Here is a 21,454-nt window from a genome sequence, read left to right on the forward strand (position 1 = left end):
AGGAAGGGAGGGGAAGGGGGGACAGGGAGGGTTAAGGGGGCTGAGGGAAAATAAAAAAAGTAGAGGAAAATGGGCACAATGTTTAGTACAACACAGAGGTGGACAGTGTAACACACACTTTATTCGGGTATTTCAGCACATTAGTAAGAATAGTAAGAATTTGAAGCAGCTGCTTATGTATGGTCTTATAGTCCCCGGGAAAAGTATGATATCCCTTAAATGAGCTGTAGAATTGCCACTATAAATGTTTGTGGTCTGAACGACTCTGCTAAAAGGCTAAGAGTGGCTGCACTTTTGAGATTGCTGAGACTAGATTTAGTATGTCTGCAAGAAACACACGTGGAGGCATCTAAGAATTACCTTTTGTGGCAGCTAGGGTTCATGGTTCTGGCTAATTCTAAACAAGGGTCTAGAAATAGGGGGGTAGCAGTTTTAGGCAGAAGTAGGGACGTGGTGGTAATAAGGAAGAAGGAGGATCAGTGGGGTCGTTGGGTGATTGTGGAGTTAAGTTTTAAAGGTGATAAATTTACCCTTGCAACAGTCTACGGGTCAACGGAAGACGATCCTGAGGTTTTTCATTACTTGGACGCAGAGCTAGCACACTGGTCAGAACCAATCGTACTTTGTGGGGATTTAAACATACATGATCCCTCGAGTTCATTTTTACAGGCAGGCGGTCATTACGGAGGTAGGAAGAAGAAAACATATAGGGCTATTGCAGGGCTAGTTGCACATAACTCACTGACTGATCCATGGATTAAGATTCTCCCAAATAAAGACCCCAGCACATTCTATTCAGCTCCCCATAGAGTGCTTGTTAGGCTAGACTATTTTCTGATCTCGGGATCCTTGATCGGGGGGGCACAGATTGAAAAACAACCGCGAGTGGTGTCGGATCATAGCCCTGTTATCTTAACTATTAAGATAGGCCAAGGGGGGAGGAAGGAAGCACAATGGACATTTGAAAGAGCACTTCTGAGGGATGAGGGGTATAGGAGGTATATGGAGGGTTGGATTAAGGGATTCTGGGACATTAACAGAGGTACGGCACCATCAGGAGTGGTTTGGGATGCCTTTAAGGCAGGGGTTAGGGGAGAGACCCTAAGCTTCGTACTTTCATCTCAGAAGAAGGAAAAAGACAGAATTAAGAGGATAAATAGTGAATTACTGAAAGCAGAAGAGGAATTGGGAGTAGCTATAGAAGAACAGCTCTTATTGGAACAATATCTACTTAAAATCGTTTCATTAAAAGCCTCAGCAATAGAACATATAGCTAAAAAAGCAGCAGACAACTACTTAATTAAGAAAGAAGGAGCATATGAGCTCAGTGAGAGAGTGGGACATTTGCTAGCTGTCCGCACTAGGCAGAGATTGGCAGCTGCGGATATCATGGAAATTAGGGACGAACAGGGGGTTAATATCCAAAATACAGAAGGGGTGAGGGAGGTGTTCAGGCGATTTTATGCGCAGTTATACCAGGAGGGTAGTCTAAGAGAGGTAGAAAAGATTGAAAGCTATTTAAGTGGCATTATCCCGCCTCGTATGGTGGAGGAACATAAGGAGGAACTGGAACTACCCTTTCAGATGGAGGAATTATCAATGGCATTGGGTACTCTCTCTTCCGGAAAGGCTGCGGGCCCGGATCAGATCCCGGTGGAATTTTATAAAACTTTCTTTAGTGTTCTGGGGCCTGATATGTTTGGGGTTATGAAGTTAGCTCAAATTGGAGAGGCAGTACCTGACTCATGGGGCGGAGCTGATATTATGGTGATTTAAAAAAAAGGGAAACCCCCAATTCAACCTGGGTCTTACAGACCGATCACGCTGATGAATGCGGACACTAAAGTCTATTCGAAAATGCTGGCTAAGAGATTAGCAGGGGTTGTCGAGAATTTGGTAGTTTGCTCACAGCATGGGTTTATACCAGGTAAAGGTACTACAGTGCATACAAGGCAGGTGATTACAATGTTCGACGCTGCTGGCATCCTGGGAGACCCTATGGCGGCATTGTTTTTGGATGCTGAGAAAGCTTTTGATAGGGTCTCCTGGGAATATTTATGGCAAACTTTAAGATGGGGTGGCATAGGGGAGCGGTTTATTAAAGCCCTGCAAACATTATATAAGAACCCTATCGCCAGAATTAGGGTCAACAGAGGACACTCAGCGGCAGTGAAGATAGAAAGAGGAACTAGACAAGGCTGCCCCTCATCTCCTCTCCTTTTCGCATTATACTTAGATCCTTTTTGCGTAGGTTGGAATGTAATCAGGCGATCCCCCCAATGAGATTGAAGGGCTGCGTGGCTAAAATCTTGGCTTACGCAGACGATGTGGCTGTGTTGACATCTAACCCAGAGGGAGCTATTAGAGAGGTTGAAGCTGAGGCTCTTAATTTCGGACAGGTTTCGGGCTATAGTCTAAATAGTGCTAAAACCCAAATAGTCTGCAATCAACATGTTGTGGGATGTACGGATCAAAGGGTCACGGAGTCGGCGGTATATTTGGGGGTGATAATCTCAGCGGATCTTGGTACTGTGGTACAGAGGAATATGACCCCCTTGATGAGTACGGTAAAACTGGATTTGGAACGATTGAACAACCTACATCTTTCTTTGGTGGGGTGTACGAATGTTATTAAAATGTTAATGTTGCCCAAGTTTTTATATTTGTTTAGGGCAATACCCCTTTATTTCGAGGGACAATGGTTTAATACTCTGGAAGCTATCCTTAATAGATTTATATGGGCGCAGGGCAAGACCCGTAGAGCATATAGGTTCATGACCCTTCCTAGAGAGAGAGGTGGGTGGGGAGCACCTGACTTCAGGCTATATTATTTGGCAGCCGCGACTCAATACCTTCAAGGGCTGATTGGAGGGGCAGGGCTTGATCAGAGAACGACGGACAGCTCTGATAGGGTTTATGCAGCAGTCTTGGGGGAGGAGGTGGAAAATTGTTTTTTATACTGTACAGAGTTTGGTTACTATAAAAGAACTAGATTCAAGACATTGGAAGCTGGAATTAAGATTTGGACTGCTCTTATGAAGAAAGTGGGTATAGGGAGGTTTAACTGGTATACAAGGTTGCTGAAAAATAGGTATTTTCCATCTGAAATTTTCGGGGACAGGACAATGGAGGGTTGGGCAGCGAAAGGAGTGGTTCAGGTAGGGGATGTGATGAATCTAGGGGGCTTTCTACAGGTTACAGAGTTAATGGAGAGGTTCGGATTAGATAGACGGGATTTTTTTAAATTCCTCCAGATAAGGAGTTTTCTGGGGACGAAGCTAGGTGGACGGACCGGGTTTAATAGAGTGGATATTATGGAGAAGATTAGGCTAGGGGGAGATCGCTCAATACGTAGCTTTTATGCAAGCCTTGTAGAATTAAAGCAGGATGATAGGGATAAGTATGGTTGTAAGTGGTCAGAGAAATTGGATGGGGAAGTTGGATGGTTTCAGGAGGCACTGGACTTAGGAAGAACAATACTTTGTTCTGCGCCATTGCAGTCACAACAATACAAAACTCTGTACTTACTCTATCACACTCCAGCCAGAATAGCGAAGTGGGGCGGCACTACGGGGATCTCGTGCCCACGCTGTAATTCACTAGACCCTGACATAGTACATATGTTTGCCCTATGTCCTCAGCTTCATTCCTTAATTAAAGACATAGAGAGATTTTTTTAATCATCCCTAGATATGAAAATCACCCTTAAACCTGCCCAGATATTATTGGGAATAGTCGTGGATGATACCTTTCTGGAGAGAGACTTCATATTTGTTGCCATGGCTGTATATAGACTCTGTATAGCAAGGGCATGGTTGGATAAGAACCCACCTGGTATGCAAGTATGGCTTGCTAATTTATTGGCAGTGTATAATTTGGAAAAAGCTATATACGCAAGGAAAGGTAAGAGAGGAAGGCAATTGGGGTTAAGAATATGGGATCCTATTAGTAGGTGCCGGGCTGGATTCGGGACATGATAAGATGATACTGTTTTGGGTAACTTCAGTAGGACTGTGCATGGTTTGAAGTACTGTAATGCGTATTAATTATAGTAGCAATTTTGATTGTCTTTATAAACCTTTTTTTTTTTATTTTTTTTTATTTATTTTTTTTTCTTTATTTTTTTTTCTTTATTTTTTTAGGATTGTTTATGTATGTACTGGGTGATTTATTAGGTTGTATTGGATCAAGATGAAGTGCTGTAATGTTCTTTTCCAATGTTATGTTCAATGCTCAGTTATTTTCAATGTCTGCTAATTATATAGGAAATTGTGTTGCACTGTCTGTACACTGTGTTTAATTGGAAAATAAAAAATAGAAAAATAGAAAAAAAAAAAAAAAAAAGAAGAAAGCACAATCACAGTGCCAGCAAAAAGACTAAAGAAAAAGAAACACATTGAGCCAAGGTATGTTAAGAGACTGAAATTAAGAATAAAAACAGTCCAAGAGAAACTTGCAGATCTAAGAAGAAGTCCCCGAATTGCAGAAATACCTGAAGATAGCTTAAAGAGAAGGAGTGAGCGAATAAAAAGACAAAACGAAAAATATCAAGACCCGGGTTGGACCTACTTAATCTTGGAAAATTTTGAGGAACTTGATATCACTGACGAAAGTGACGGAGAACCGGTTGCTGAGTACTCCGAAGAAGAGGAAGACGAGCTCACCTGAGGTTGCACAGAGTAAGCTGCCTGTGTAAACTTACAAAGAGCGGTTAAGAAATTTCTTCTGAGCCAAAATGTCTGAGTCAAGAACGAATGGAAGACCTAGTTGCAGTGGTTGCAAAACATGCTGCAAAGTATGTGTATGTAGTATAGTTATAGTTATATTAGTTTGGATAGGACTAACAGTTTTCATTCCCTTTATGGTTAGTAAAAATACTAATATTGACCCTACTCAGATTTCTGACCCTGAAGAACTGACAACACGAAGTGTAGAAAGATGTGAGAAAGCACTCAAACAAACAAAACGAGACTTAGATGCATCAGATGAGGAAGGACTACATTACCACGGAGTTAGGAATCAGACACACTCACATGTTTTCGCAAACTTGTTAGTACATTATGTAGAGACTATGGAGATAGAGGATTGCTATGTCTGCATGAAGCTACCTACCTCTGTAGCTGAAGGCGTGACATACCATCACTTGCCCCTGACATATGGAATTTCCTGTAGTATTTTAGCAAGCTTATTTTACAAAAGAGGACCGTTACAGTACTATTACTCTAACAATGACGTAATCTTTTCTGAACTTCCCATTCGTGGAAATCTGAATCCTGTACATATAAAAAGTGACGTAATACGCTATATGGGAGACTACTTTTTGACTATAGGCAATATAGACATAGCTGAAGCACATAGAGACAACCTGACCTGTTCATTGCATGAACAAGAGAAAATATTTTTAAACATGGCAGAGAAGAGAAGGGAGAGTTTCCAAAGAAAGGCAAATGACAAAGGGCAGAAGACCCCTAAATGGGCTGAGAACATGGAAAGCACCTCAACTGGTGGGGCGGGACCTGCTCTGTTGCTGGATTTCGAAAAGAAAGGGAAACTCTGTCTTCACCGCGAGAAGACTGATTATTATAATAACATTTTCTTTGGTTCCAGTCAATGTGAGCACAATTACAAGGTAATTGGAGGTTGGGGATTCAAAAATGGGTCAGAGCCTGTGTTTCCTGGAATTTATTATATATGTGGAGACAAGGCTTATTTCAAATTGCCGGATCACTGGTATGGAAGCTGCTACTTTGGCATTGTCTTCCCGAAAATATACCATGTGAATGAAATTGCTGGAAGCAATGAAAACACTAATGGCTTAGTGCGTAGTAAAAGAGAAAGTGTAGGTGAAATAATGGGTAGTATTTTTAGTGCACTGATACCTGGAGTGGGAATGGTTCTGAACACTCACAGAATTTGCAAATTGTCCACAGTAGTGGATGTGCTGTCTACTGACACAGCTCATGGATTTCTGCTGGTCAATACCGAAATGGTTGCGATCAGATCAATGGTTTTGCAGGACAGACTTGCTCTTGACACCTTATTAGCAAAAGAGGGCGGAGTCTGCCGGATGTTGAAAGCGCAACATTGTTGCACTTACATTCCGGACAAGAGCGTGCAGCTCAAAAGATATGTGAAAAACATTACTAATTTGGAAAGGGAACTCAAACCACTCGAGGTTGACAGTGCCTGGAGGAGACTAGTTGATGGTCTCTCAAATGTAGGTCATTGGTTTGCTAACTTAGGTAGAAGCTTTTTGTTCAAAGTACTGATGCCAATTGGAATTATAGGTCTTATCCTATTTTTCATATTCGTCTGTTGCAAATGCCGAAGGCATAATAAGAAGTATCAGGTGAATGCAAGAGGAGTGAAACGGAATGCGGATGAGCTTGAATTGGAGGAAATAAATAATCAGATTTACAAAAGGGTAAAAAATTCTCACCCTACCAAAAATAAGAAGGAAAAATTAAATCGAATGTTGGAAGAGATAGAGTTGTACAAAGTGTGAAAGAAAGTTGGCATCTGGTTCCATCTATGTGTGATGATAGTAAATATCATCAAAGAGGGGATTGATAGAGCAAGATTTCGCATCGCGACTTGCTCGATTCATGAACCTCGACTTGTCATAACCTCATAACAAACGTACGTTATTATTAATATCTTTATTTTGGATACGCGTGAAAGGTAGCGAAGCTTGCCTATGTGTTTTACTAAATTAAGTAACCCCTGTGTCTAAAATGGCCGCTGCTTGCCTTTTCGCTTTTGCGCATGCGTTAGTCACACTCACGTGACTCTACGTAGAGGTAGTTCTGGAGGGAAAGGGGGCGCATGCGTAATACGCAGCTTTCGTGATAACGAGGTGATGCTCGTGCAGTTGCTCTAGTGTCAGTGTATATATTACTAATGTCTAATTGCATAGTATATTTTTTTTGATGATAAATCTGAAGTACAAAGTCACGACATGTAATACATTCATTTATTTCTATGTATTAATTTGTTTTCGCTTACTTTTCATGTATCCTCGACACTGAGGGGTGATGGGGCTGGGGAGTCCATCTTGGAGGGTATTTCTGCGCAGAATCACTCGATGGTGCGGTGGCATTGAAACCAAGCCAAAGAAGGTTGATGCCAGAGCCAGCATGGGAACGTGCACCTTCACCCAGCAAGAGCATCATGATTGTATTCTATTGTATCAAATTGTATTCTTTCCATTGTATTCTCTGCGACTTCTCGTGGGAACCCCAATCTTGCTAGGCGGCACCCTAGGATGCTAAGTAGGGCTTGTAATAGTCTGTTCTGATTGGTGTGTTAACCAAATCCTACCTTAGGACCAATCGAAATTTGGGGATTCTGACACTTTGCAACATTGGGGGGTGGTACCCTGTCCCAAAACAGTATATCTAGCCTAGGTTCACCTAGGGAAATTGTCCGACTTGTCTGAATAGCTGACCTGTCACTGACCCAACGCACTCAATAGGTGACTTGAAGATACAGAGCGCTGCGGAGCACTCTGTCCGAATTTGACCATAGACTAAGGTTTTACTAAACCTTAAAAGTGCTGGCGGAGCACTTTGCTGGGAGTTCGTTGACCCAATCGGGGTCCTAACTGATAGCTGCAGAGAGGGTGGAGCGCAGGCGTTGCTTCCGAACTGCGGGTGCTGGTCGTGTCCTGGTGGTCCTGTCCTGATCCTAATCTGAGGGTTTCCTGTCCTGTCCTGGGTGTCCATTCTGCACCTGCTGTCCATTGAGGGGTATCCTTCCTTGAGGGTTTCCTGTCCTTAACTGACCCGTGGCCAGGGTTTGGTTTTTCACACCAGTCTAGGTAAATATCGCTCTGAATCTCTTGAAACTGCACCTTTCTATTTTTCTGTCTTTGCTTCAATAAAGACATATCTTTGCATATGATAAGTTTTCCATGCTTTCCGCAACTCATTGCATCTCATGAAACGTATGCATTTATTTTCATAGCGTGTTCCTATGTTACCCTTCCTTTTACAAATCATTTTTCCTCCATTGCAGTTTATAATCTGTTGATGTGTTCTAAAAATTTTCTCACTAAACTGAATGAAGAGATTTTCTGAAATTATAGCGTGTCCTATTTTTCCACGTTAACCGAACTGTTTAGATTTCTAAAGTTTTCCCAATTCCTAGCATAAATGATACTTGCCCAAGTTATTTCTTCATCACCCGTGTTCACTCTTTCATGATTAGTCTACTAGCTTAGCAGGTTCCCAGTCGCATTTCTCTCGAATCCAAATGTTTTGTTATCTTGCTTACTGACTATCTGCTCAAATATAAGTTGGATTTTCACACTGATTGAACTTTAGATAAAACTTTATAAAACTTCTAGTTGTCCGTGGTCATTTTATGAAAGTAAAGTCATTTATTGAAGTGTATATTTTTGTTGCCTTTCCTTTTACAGCTAGCTCCCATATCCATTGTGGTCATAGGTACCCATAACGGTGAATGGTAAGTCGGGTACACTAGAAATAATCGAAAGGAATCCCACAATTATTGGTAGTAGATTGTGACGTCATCCGATCAATGTATCTGGTGATTTGAAGTATATATGGGCCCGAAGCCGGAAGTGGCGAAATTATTGGTCGGGTGACCCGCGATCTCTAGCACCACCTTTTACTGGGTAAGTGTCCTTGTGAGGAATAAAACGAAATATATATATTGATTATGAGAGACTGTTATAAGTGATATTTAGTTTCATTTCAGATTTATGGGGTACTAAATATTGGAAGAATCAGAAGAGATGTGTTACTGATCCTTGATAAAGTGAACAAATAGAGGTAAAATTCCAGTGGTCTAACTTATTGTTTGAACACTAAGGAGGACCTTATTGACCGATTATTTCGATGACTTATTTGCTTACGTAGTTATTCAAAAGATGAATGCTGATATAAGGTTTCTTTTTACAGAAATACAATTTATTTGACTTAAATATGAATCCAAGTGTTTAAGAAACCGTGAATATATAGGTGAATATCAATATAGGTTTCACTATGATTACCACCTCACTCTTCTTTACTCTTGGTAGTGGGACTTTTACTTGACTCACAAAACTCTGGAGAGAACTGCAAATGGAGTGGCTTTACTTTTTATTTCTTTTCCTTAAAACTACACACTAAGCGGGCTCTTATATTAACAGGAAGGTGGCAGGCATTCCCTTTCCTTTTAAATTTGGCCATACGTTACTCGTGTAATAATTGTGGGTAATGTTTATTTGGTTTCAGCCCTGAAGAAGTCAGTGTGTTATATTGTACACGACGAAACTCGTGTTGGCTGTTGTACCATCATTTGGCTGTTGTATCATCATTCTGAATATTGAAGCAAGAAAATAAACAACAAGGAATATTCATCTATTTTGATTTATGGACATTTCTATCACAAGTTTGTGATTTGAGACAAGTGACTCTTGCCTGGAACATTCTCTTTTATTTACAGACTGGTTTTCGATATGAGTGCTCAGAGGTTATTGTAGAAAGAGGGGAACTGTAGTTTATGTGGTTATCCTAACGAAACACTAACCCATTTGTTCTGTGTATGCCCAGCTGTTAAGGACTTAAGGAAATCCTTTTTAAAACTGATTTTTAATGAGTTAAATATTCGTACATGCAGACAAGCCGTGATCAGATGGATGGAGGGCTCATCAATTATTCTGTCTTGCCGGGGCGTAAAATATTTTACACAAATCAGGAAATTCCTCCGACAAGCAGACCTAGCAAACAAGAATGCTGGCTGAAAAACCTGGTTTGAGGCGGTTTGAACATTCCAGGCTATTTAGCACTAAGCCCTTTAAATGCTCTATTTTCCTAGACATGTCAGCCCTTTAACTGTATGGCTGGTTGTAAATCAGCAGCTTTTTATCCAATTCCACTGTTCGCGTACCACCAAATAAGAGACAGCTTGCGGGAGGTGATAATGATTTATATTATGGTACTTGTACATAGAAATACATTTGCTTTTCAGGCATACTATCTTGCATTTAATACTTAGACTTAAATTCTTTTTTATGTGATACCATGGTTTTTATAGTGAAACAGTTTTTATGTAATTTGTAATGATTTTAAGTAATCATGCAATAAACAACAAACACACCTTCCCACCCCAAGTGCCATAGCCACCCTAAACCCTAAAATTACTCTTGCCACCCTAAAACCCATAGCCACCCTAAACCCTAAAATTACCCATGCCACCCCAAAACCCATAGCCACCCTAAACCCTGAAGTTACCCATGCCACCCCAAAACTCGTACCCACACTAAAATCTAAAATGACCCATGCCACCCCTAAACCCATACCCACTTTAAACCCTAACATTACCCTTGCCACCCCAAAACCCCTACCCACCCCAAACGCTAAAATTACCCTTGCCACCCCAAAACCACTACCCACCCTGAAGCCCAAAATTACCCATGACACCCTAAAACCCCTACTCACCCTAAACCCTAAAATTACACGTGCCTCTCCAAAACCCATAGCCACCCTAAACCCTAAAATTACCCTTGCCACCCCAAAACCTATACCCACCCTAAATCCAAAAATTACCCCTGCCACCCTGAAACCCATACCCACCCTAAACCTTAAAATTACCCATGCCACCCCAAAACCCATACCCACCCTAAACCCTAAAATTACCCTTGCCACCCCAAAACCCATAGCAAGCCTAAACCCTAAAATTACACTTGCCATCCCAAAACTCCTACCCACCCTTAACCCTAAAATTGACCATGCCACCCCAAAACCCATAGCCACCCTAGACCCTAAAATTACCCTTGCCACCCCAAAACCCATACCCACCCCAAACGCTAAAATTACCCTTGCCACCCCAAAACCACTACCCACCCTGAAGCCCAAAATTACCCATGACACCCTAAAACCCCTACTCACCCTAAACCCTAAAATTACACGTGCCTCTCCAAAACCCATAGCCACCCTAAACCCTAAAATTACCCTTGCCACCCCAAAACCTATACCCACCCTAAATCCAAAAATTACCCCTGCCACCCTGAAACCCATACCCACCCTAAACCTTAAAATTACCCATGCCACCCCAAAACCCATACCCACCCTAAACCCTAAAATTACCCTTGCCACCCCAAAACCCATAGCAAGCCTAAACCCTAAAATTACACTTGCCATCCCAAAACTCCTACCCACCCTAAACCTTAAAATTACCCATGCCACCCCAAAACCCATACCCACCCTAAACCCTAAAATTACCCTTGCCACCCCAAAACCCATAGCAAGCCTAAACCCTAAAATTACACTTGCCATCCCAAAACTCCTACCCACCCTTAACCCTAAAATTGACCATGCCACCCCAAAACCCATAGCCACCCTAGACCCTAAAATTACCCTTGCCACCCCAAAACCCATACCCACCCTAAACACAAAAATGTCCCTTGCCACCCCAAAACCCATATCCACCCTAAACCCTAAAATTACCTTTTCCACCCCAAAACCCATAACCACCCTAGACCCTAAAATTACCCTTGCCACCCCAAAACCCAAAGCCACCCTAAACCCTAAAATTACCCATGCCAACCCAAAACCCATAGCCACCCTAAACCCTGAAATTGCCCATGCCCCCCCAAAACCCGTACCCACCCTAAACTCTACAATGACCCATGCCACCCCAAAGCCCATAGCCACCCTAGACCCTAAAATTACCCATACCATCCCAAAACCCATACCGACCCTAAACCCTAAAATTATCCGTCACCCGAAAACCCCTACCCACCCTAAAACCTAAAATTTCCCATGCCCCCTAAACCCATACCCATATAAACCCTAAAATTACGCATGCCACCCCTAAACCCATACCCACCTAAATCCTAAATTACCTTTGCCATTCGAAAACCCATACCCACCCTACACCCTAAAACTACCCTTGCCACCCCTACCCACCATACACCATAAAAGTACCCTTGCCACCCCAAAACCCATATCCACCCAAAACCCTAAAAATACCCATGCCACCCCAAAACCCATACCCACCCTAAACCCTAAAATTACCCATAACAACCCAAAAACCATAGCCACCCTAAACCCTAAAATTACCCATGCCACCCCAAAACCCATTGCCACCCTAAACCCCGAAATTGCCCATGCCACCCCAAAACCCATAGCTACCCTAAACCCTGAAGTTACCATGCCACCCCAAAACCCGTACCCACCCTAAAACCTAAAATTACCCTTGCCCCCCAAAAACCGCTACCCACCCTAAAGCCCAAAATTACCCATGCCACCCTAAAACCCCTACCCACCCTAAACCCTAAAATTACACATGCCTCTCCAAAACCCATAGCCACCCTAAACCCTAAAATTACCCTTGCCACCCCAAAACCTATACCCACCCTAAATCCTAAAATTACCCCTGCCACCCTAAAACCCACACCAACCCTACACCTTAAAATTACCCATGCCACCCCAAAACCGGTACCCACCCTAAACCCTAAAATTACCCTTGCCACCCCAAAACCCATAGCAAGCCTAAACCCTAAAATTACACTTGCCACCCCAAAAACTCCTACCCACGCTTAACCCTAAAATTACCTTTGCCACCCCAAAACCCCTACAAACCCTACACCCTAAAATGACCCATGCCACCCCAAAACCCATAGCCACCCTAGACCCTAAAATTACCCTTGCCACCCCAAAACCCATAGCCACCATAAACACAAAAATGTCCCTTGCCCCCCCTAAACCCATAACCACCCTAAACCCTAAAATTACCCTTGCCACCCCAAAACCCATAGCCACCCTAAAATTACCCATGCCACCCCAAATCCCATAGCCACCCTAGACCCTAAAATTAGCCATGCCACCCCAAAACCCATACCTGCCCTCAACCCTAAAATTACCCATGCCATCCCAAAAACCATACCGACCCTAAACCCTAAAATTATCCATGTCACCCGAAAACCCCTACCCACCCTAAAACATAAAATTACCCATGCCACCCCTAAACCCATACCCACATAACCCCTAAAATTATGCATGCCACTCCTAAACCCATACCCATCTAAATCCTAAATTACCTTTGCCATTCGAAAACCCATACCCACCCTACACCCTAAAACTACCCTTGCCACCGCTACCCACCCTAAACCCTAAAAGTACCCTTGCCACCCCAAAACCCATACCCACCCTAAACCCTAAAATTATCCATAACACCCCAAAAACCATACTTACCTAATACTTACATTTGAAAAGCATATCCCTTTTCTATTCATGCCTTTACAACGAACTTTGTTGTACAGGCATGCGCTCTAAAGGCCGATGCATTCTAAAAAATTGCGTTGTGATGGTCATGCGTCGTTACAACGCATGCGTTGTAACGCTTGCATTGTAATGACATGCAAAATAACAGACGCGATGTAATCTTCATCAGTGTGTGTTCTATGGGAATACTTGTCAGAGAAGAGCAGTCCTCTTGAGGGAATATTCCTACCACATGCTGCTGTTGTTAGCACTAGACTAGAACCTAGACGGTCATGTGAATATGCTGCATCCTCTAATTTTCCCATTTTCTCATTGATTCATTCAAGCTATGATATTAGATGCTAGAAACAGGCTGGAAAGAAAATCTGTGAAGGCACACTTTCTCCAAGACACAGACCAGGGACAGACCTAGTTGAGAGGGAGGTAGGAGAACTCTGTGCAAAGAAAGATAGGACCCATCTGTAGGACACATTTGTGATGGACACCATGCTGCTCTTCTGAAGTCATTAGGAGTGTGTAGGCTACAAGTCTGATCGAAGACAGCTTAAACATCTACACCCAGCTCCCAGAAAACCCATTATGATGGAATAGACTTTCTGCAGTTTCTCTTTGTAAGAGAGGTCCTCTCCGATTATATGTTAGATGTTAAATGCGCTGATACCTCATGGTCATGCCGTGTTATGTAGAACTGTGAACTAAATAATTAAACGAAAACTCCTGAATGAGGCAACAGAATGTACTTATACCTTTGCAGGCAGGAGTTAACTATAAGGAACTCTCAAGTTTCCCTCTTAAAAATATGTTGATACTATTCAAAAACACATCCCATATAAATCTAAGATGGGGTTAACTCCTTAACTGCTGAGCCTTTAATCCCCGCCCCCTCCCCAGTGCTAAGCCCTTTTTTGGCTACTTGGGGTGGCTTGATCTTAGGGCTCCATAACTTTGTTTCCACATACGTTACCCACTCCAACATTGCGTTCTTTTTTTCCAACATCCTGGGCATTTTTTTCTCATAAAAACTGACTCTAGAAATGGTTTATTGTGCTAAAGTCACCATCTTCCTGCTTTCAAGAACATGCAGAGTTGAATAAAAAAATTATTTGTTTACCACAGTTTTGGCATTTTTGAAAGAGGTAGCCCCTTTTTCCGATTTTCTCTGCTCTCAACCTACTTTGAGGCCCTTTCCAGGGTACTCCAGTTGACCCAGTTTGATCCATTCCTGTTGCAGGCACTAGGCCCAACCACACAAGTGGGACAGCTCTTTCATCACTACGAATAGGACAATGCTGGGTGATAGAAGTTTGTGGATTCCTGCATATTCAAAAAGTTTCCCTCATGAAATATAAGGAAAAGGCATGACTTCACGCAACGTTGTTGGTTTGCAGGGCATTGTGGGAAAGAAAACCTCATGGAATCCATGCAAGGCACACCAACCTGGAATTCCCTTATTGTCTAGGTTTCAAAAATGTGTTTGTGGTTGGACGGTTTCCATTGGTGATAGCTGAACACAGCTCAAAATCCCACAGCTACCCCTATTGTTGATCTCTCCACTTAGTGCTATAGGGCCTTTTGTGTCAAGGTCTCTTAGTCGTTCCACACAAGTAAGGTACCAATTGTTTTTGGGAGACTTGGGGGAATGCTGTGTGGTAGAAAGATTGTGGCTTCCTGCAGATTACAGACGTTTTCTTCATAGAAATGTGATGGAAATATGGCTTGCAGAGTAATGCAGGTAAGAAAATATTGTGGGACCCATGCAAAACACACCACCCAGGATTCCCCTGGATGTGTAGTTGTCAGAACCACCTGGGTCTGGTAGGTTTTTCCAGGTGCTAGCCTCCCCACCTCAAAAGGTGCAGCCATTCACCATTTTGGGAGTCAGCCACACCCTCCTGCCCCATATTTAAAAACAACATCCAAAATAACCTAGTGTCCTCGTGCTTGCCATTGGGATGGGATGCTTTAGTCCCCAGAGGAGCAGAAAGACTGTTGAGGCCTTAGGGGTGAATGTAGGCCTCATCATAGAATAGGCCGGATCCACCACATTTTTTTATTAACAAATATATATTCCTGCCATACAGTCAGCTCTTAATTTAAACTGGTGGTTTCCGGTGCTTTTAGTTCACAGCACTGGATCTAATGACAGTTTGCCACATGGTGGTGCTGTTGTCTAATTTTGAAGAGAGCACAACAACAGTTGTTTAATCATTCAATACATATTATAAAATAATATTTCCTGCCACCGACACCATTCTTATACTTTTGGGTGGTTAGAATAGTCTGAATTGTCACACATATAGGAGGGTGGTGGTTAGTAGGTGTGTTAGCACTGTCATTGACAGAGCTGGCAAGGAAAATGGATGGTGCAAGATGCCGTGGCCTCCTGAGAAGGGCCCTGGCACTTACCTTTTTTCAGATTAAGCTCTGCATACAGTGGGCTGCCCTCCCCCGGAGCAAATTGGGGCACACCTACTGTCTGCCCCAGGAGGGGAAAGTAGACTGATTTGTCCCTTTTGGGGTGGTGGTTTGGCCAGTGCCAGAGTGCAACAGCCACAGTACTTTATTTTGCCCCAAAGGCAAAATCCTATGTGTCAGGTGGATTTTTCACCCCTGGGGGCAAGTTTGGGGCAACCTCTCCAATTTGGACAATCCTCCCATATGCCCCCAATGAGGCAGAAAGACACTATTGACCCGACTGGAGCAGGGTTATGGCCCAATGCCAGGGTAGGCCGCTGCATACTTTTGTTTCTTTTGGTGCCATTTTGACATCCCTGGTGTCTAGTGAGCTTTCTTCTCCCTGGGGGTGGGCGGTGAATACGTTATCAATACACTAGGAGGGACAGAAAGTCTATTGGGCCCCAGGGTGGGGGAGAAAAGACCCATGGCTCACCTCCTAAAAATATTACCAGAATACATCTTCAAGTCTAGTGGGCTTTCAGCCCCCTGGTTAATCACCCCCAGAACTGCCTTCGGGGAGCAGAAAGGCTGTCTGCTCTGGTTTGGGGCATAGCCATGCCCATGCCCATGGTCAGCATCCCCCAACCCAAGATTTCTTTTAAAAAATCCCTGGTGTCTAGTGGGCTTTCTACCCCTGGGGGGGGGGGCAGATTGGAAGTAATTTCACTCATATGCCATCCACGGGGGCAGAGAGAGACGTTTCTTCATTTAATTAGGTTGGTGGCATGGTCATACCCATGGTGGGCAGCTCCTACCCTTATATGTAAAAATAAAAATGCTTTCCGTTGCGTTTGGTGGGCTTTCTGCCACAGAGGAGTTGGGCAAAGGCGAGCAGCCCCCACCACTATATTTCAAAAAACAAACATCTTTTCCTGGTGTCTAGTGGGCACTCTGCCCCCAGGGGGCAGATCAAAGTAATTTCCCCCATTCGATCGCCAGGGAAGGCAGAAGAACTGGGACAATTTGATGTGCTGGTCGAGCACAAGCCCTTGCCTAGGTGGCTACTTCCCTCATCCTTGCTTGCTAATGGAGTGGATCCCTCCTTGGAGATCGCTCTCCTATGGCGATCCTTAAGTAGTTATCCACTGGGCAGAGGTAGCATTGGAAACAGGAGAGTCTCCGCCACGTTCCAACAATACCTCCCTCAAAGGAACCAGTGCTCGGGGGCTGAGATATGCCCCCGAGCACTGATACACTGAGAGTAAAACGAGCCCATCAGCATGTTTTACTTTCACTTTCCTGTAATTACGTCAGCAAACCCTGCAGGCTGATCGTTATTGCCCGGAAAAACAATCAGGCTGCTTAGGAACTCTTCCTGAGTAGTCTGGTGTAAAAACAAATATGAAGGACCCCGGCCAATGGCTGGCAGATGCACTGGGGAGATAGTGCACCCAACCACGACCAATGGCTACACAAATAGGGTTAATGAGGAACATTATTTACGTTAATCTCTTAGGAAGCTTACATTTGCTTTGTCACAGTATTTATTCCGACTGCTACTTAGTAGTCACAATGAAAGCATTGTGTTGTATTTTTCTCCTTCTTCCTACTGGTACATTCCTTCCTCTCGCACCCCCTCCCCACCCCCCTTCCCTCCTTACCTGTTGGTATGCCCGGGAGCTCAGCTTAGAATGTTCACGTTGATCTTGATTCCAGAGAGAGTGGATGACTGGAATAAACGCACCTTCAACTTATCCTGAGTCTGTGTGAAGTTTCTTCAGACTTACAACACATTGTTTACTTCCACAACTAGAGGCAAACACTGCAAATAATGACAAAATACAAGTCCTAAAAATAAGGCAAAGTAGCAGAGAATGCAGTAAATGTTATTCAAAAGGGCTTTTTGCTTTTAATCTGTTTGTGGTAAGTGGACTAACACAGTTGAGCTTTGAAAACAAATGTGATTGGTGGTGTGATTTGGCCACAAATGCTTACTGTTCATACCTTTTCTCAGCAGTTGTATTTGAAGTTGCAGACAGCGTGAGGTCACATGGAGTACAGAGTATGATTGTGGTGTTTTAGCCACAACCCTGCACATGGTGACATGCTGTGGAGAATTGGAATAACCAGGCAATATATAAATACGGAAACTCAAATCATTATCTGTAAATATACAAAATGGTCACATCAAAGTTTACAATCCCTCTAGCATCAAGACAAGTCAACATTACATTTGTACGGCCTGCGGTAGAATTTACAAATAATATTCATAGTTTCCTTCAAGGCACGGTCTTGTGTGGGTGGAATTCAGCACATTTAGAGATTTTAAACTCTCAGAGGCATATTTACAAGAAATTGCGCTCCGCTGTTTTCACACAGTGGATTGTCATGTATTTACAATACGGCGCTACATGCCGAAAAATATGACACAAACGCGAGCATCAAGTAATAACAAAAATAACGATAACATGAAAAAAGTGACGGTCGGCCAATTAGCAGTAAAACGATAGCGCTAGCCAACCGAGCATTACAAGTCTGCATCAAGCGTATAAAAAACCCACACAAAATGCCACTTTGGAGGGAAATAAAACTGAATGGAGCAGCCACGTACCAGTACAGCACAGGACAACAACTTCCGCAACCTCACCAACAGCCAGGATGACTAGCCAGATTCCAAGGGGAAGAAGAAGAGGAACTGCAGGTTCAGTTAGGAGGAGAATGAAATCCTGGTTGCGGAAGTGACAGAGCATCTACACCAGCTCTTTGTCAGCATCAAAGGGTCATTGGGGATCAAAAAGTCTATATGGCAATCCATAGTGAACAAAGTGAACTGCATCGCAGAAGTCAAGAAGACAGTGACCGACTGCAAGAAGTGCTGGCACAATGGCAAGCGCAAAACTAAGCAGAAACTAGCAACCAATCAACAGGCAGCATTGCAGACCAGAGGTGGTATTTCCAGCACCACAGGAGTAGCCTGATCCCTTGGAGGAGCAGGTGTCCGCAGTCATCTGTGAGTAGTCGGTGGTTGGAGTACCGGGACAGGACAGTGCTGACTATGACCAACTACATTAGCAACAGGGTAAGTACCAATAAGGGACATGGGGGGGAAATACACAATGTTGTCCAGTCCAGGTATCTATGTCTCAGCGCTCTCCCACACTGTGTGCAGGTTAAACGGTAGCCACCTGAGTAATCTATGTGTAGAAATAACATCAGTTGAAGACTCATGTGTGTTTTGGTCAAAGGTTTGAATAGGGCAGTGTTGCAAGTGTCACAGTTGGTCTATACTAACACACATAGTAAGAGCAGCCATGTGCATTGTTGACAAGATACGGTGCTTTCTTGTAGTAACTGCATGTGCTGGGACACATATAGCAGATGTGCATCAATGCAGGAATCCTTACACTATAGATCAATAGTCACCTTTATAAGTCCTACACAGCATAAGGGTGTGCTCTACTGTTCTACACACAGTGCAACCCTGCACTTCCTTATTCACACAGTTTGGGTCAGCAAAATACTTTCTTGTGCTGTGCAGCACAATAACATATGTCTATGAATGATGCCCCTCTATTACACCTAGGCCAATAAACATCAATAAAAGCTGGTAATTCATAGCATACAAATGGTATCTCACTAGAACAACTACACAACTGAGAGATGGGGGATCTGTGGTCTATGGCCAGTACTTACACATGGGTTGTGGACATTGTCACTTTCAAACTCACTTAGAGCTAACTACATGGCACACAGCTCTCATGCCATGCATGCTCAGACTACACATGTGTCAGCTGCCATGACTGGGCCCACCTGAACACCTCTCCTAAACACAGAAAGGACTGGGTGAAGGAATGAATGTAACCTACCTACACACTTGGAACATGGGCCATAGTTAAAGTGAAAAGAGACAGGGAGTAAATGCATCCATATTGCCATATTGGTTGTGCCAACATGCATCCTTTTGCAAATGCATGGATGAACCAAATACACTGGAGTATGTTCCATCCCTGTGCCTACCCTTGCGCGACCACAAAAAGTTCAACTGTGCACCAACGCAGGTCATTGCACCATGACTCAATGTTGTCTGTGTTGGTGGTTGCCTGTCTTCACCATTGCCAGCGCTTCTGAGGATGGTGCTATTCTGTGTATGTCAGTGATGCCGGGGTGCAAAGCTGAAGTGCCTGATGCGCCATGTTGTGTCAAAATATTTTGAAAAGGCCCTTCGGTAGGTACATCTCCCCATACCCCAAAACACTACCATCTGGGGTGCTGCATGACACGTCACGCTGTAATAGCTTGCCATGTGAGCTTGTTGAAGGTAGCCACACATGATGTAAGTGGTGTAGGTACTGGATACCCCACGTATGATCATGGCCCCAACACTGTATGGCAGTAAGTCAGCTGCCAGGACCTTCTTTGAAAGAGCCAGAAGGGTCAATTGACACATACAAGTGTGTGGAACAAATAAATGGGATGTCTGCCACCCTCCAGATGCCCAACTCTGCAGATGATGAAATGGCATGAGCGTCGGTGGTTCATTTGTGAGTACTAGAATAGTCCCCATCCACTCAGAGTTGGCACACAGTGACACTGATCATAATGCAGAGCACCTGACGTGTAATATTAATATACAGTGCTAAGTGTCATCCACAGCCTAGTGTAACAGTTGTCCTATGTATCACAGGATGACGGAAAGTTTTATGTCATGCACTTTGTTTATCAACTGCTTAAAAACATGTCAACATGTAGCAGACAGCAACAATCACATTTACCCTTTCCATTGCAGAGGATCAACCCTTTCCTCCTGGCCAGCACCCTGTCCCAGACATCACTAATGATGGTGATGATGACAACCTACCAACCATCGACCAGGACATTATCCAAGAGCTCCTGGACTCAATTAGGACACCATCTCCGGACCCAGGGAGGGTCAGCACATCTCCACAGACCCCACCAAACAACCAACAGGCACTCCCTACCACCACACCCACATCCCTGGACTCCGATGACCCACAGATCACCTTCCAAAGGACTGGGGTAGGAGTCCAGCGGGAGTTGGCAAATCAGATGGAGACCCTGGCAGTCACCCTAGAGGGTGTCCGTTGTGGGTGCCTCTGTCCCAATATGGACAGCTTTACTGCCCTCAGAGACACCTACTCTCTACTCCGTGGCCTCCAGCAGTCCCTGCCTGACATCTCTGGTGTCATGAGGCAGGGGCATCAACAACTTCTTGCCAAAGTGGGACCAGCAATGTGGCCAAAGAGCTGGGTGCAATCCGAAACATCTTGGGGACTATGGAGCGGATGCAGGACACTCACATGGCTGCCTACCACCGCAACATTGTTGCTGTGCTGCAAAACCAGCAGATCCTCCATGCTGCAGTGATGCCTCATGTTTTGGCACAGATGAATGCTGCTGCAGGCACAGCATCCACATCTTCATCCCCTGATGTGTCTATGCCTCCCTCACCTACCAAAACTTCTAAACCTACCTCACGGGAGATGCCGCACACATCAGAGGAGGAAGCTGGGGGAGGTACATCTTTCCAAGAAAATGTCTTTGGTAGCATTTGTTTATTTATTTAGTTGGTGTTTTATGTAGCGCGAACATGACCCTGAGTGGGGTATCAGAGCGCTTTACATTTGCATATCAATAAACAGTTTTGTTACCAAGTCATCAGTGGTTGTACAATGATTTTGCAAAAAACATTAAAGCTTAATAAACATATATACAATACCCCAAAGACGTTAGTGTTCGATTATAGGTAGCATCTGTGTTATATGTCCAGTTTCTACTTAGCCCTGTGCTCACCAACATGCCAGGGA

At 43.7% G+C, this 21,454-nt stretch overlaps 1 pseudogene; it reads left to right on the top strand.

Moving 5' to 3' along the window:
• Positions 1-1,912: 1,912 nt before the first annotated feature.
• On the top strand, positions 1,913-21,014 carry LOC144828108 (uncharacterized; annotated as a pseudogene).
• The last annotated feature ends 440 nt before the right edge of the window (positions 21,015-21,454 follow it).

This window comes from Lissotriton helveticus, chromosome 4_1, assembly GCF_964261635.1.
Source record: "Lissotriton helveticus chromosome 4_1, aLisHel1.1, whole genome shotgun sequence".
Classification (NCBI taxonomy): Eukaryota; Metazoa; Chordata; class Amphibia; order Caudata; family Salamandridae; genus Lissotriton; species Lissotriton helveticus.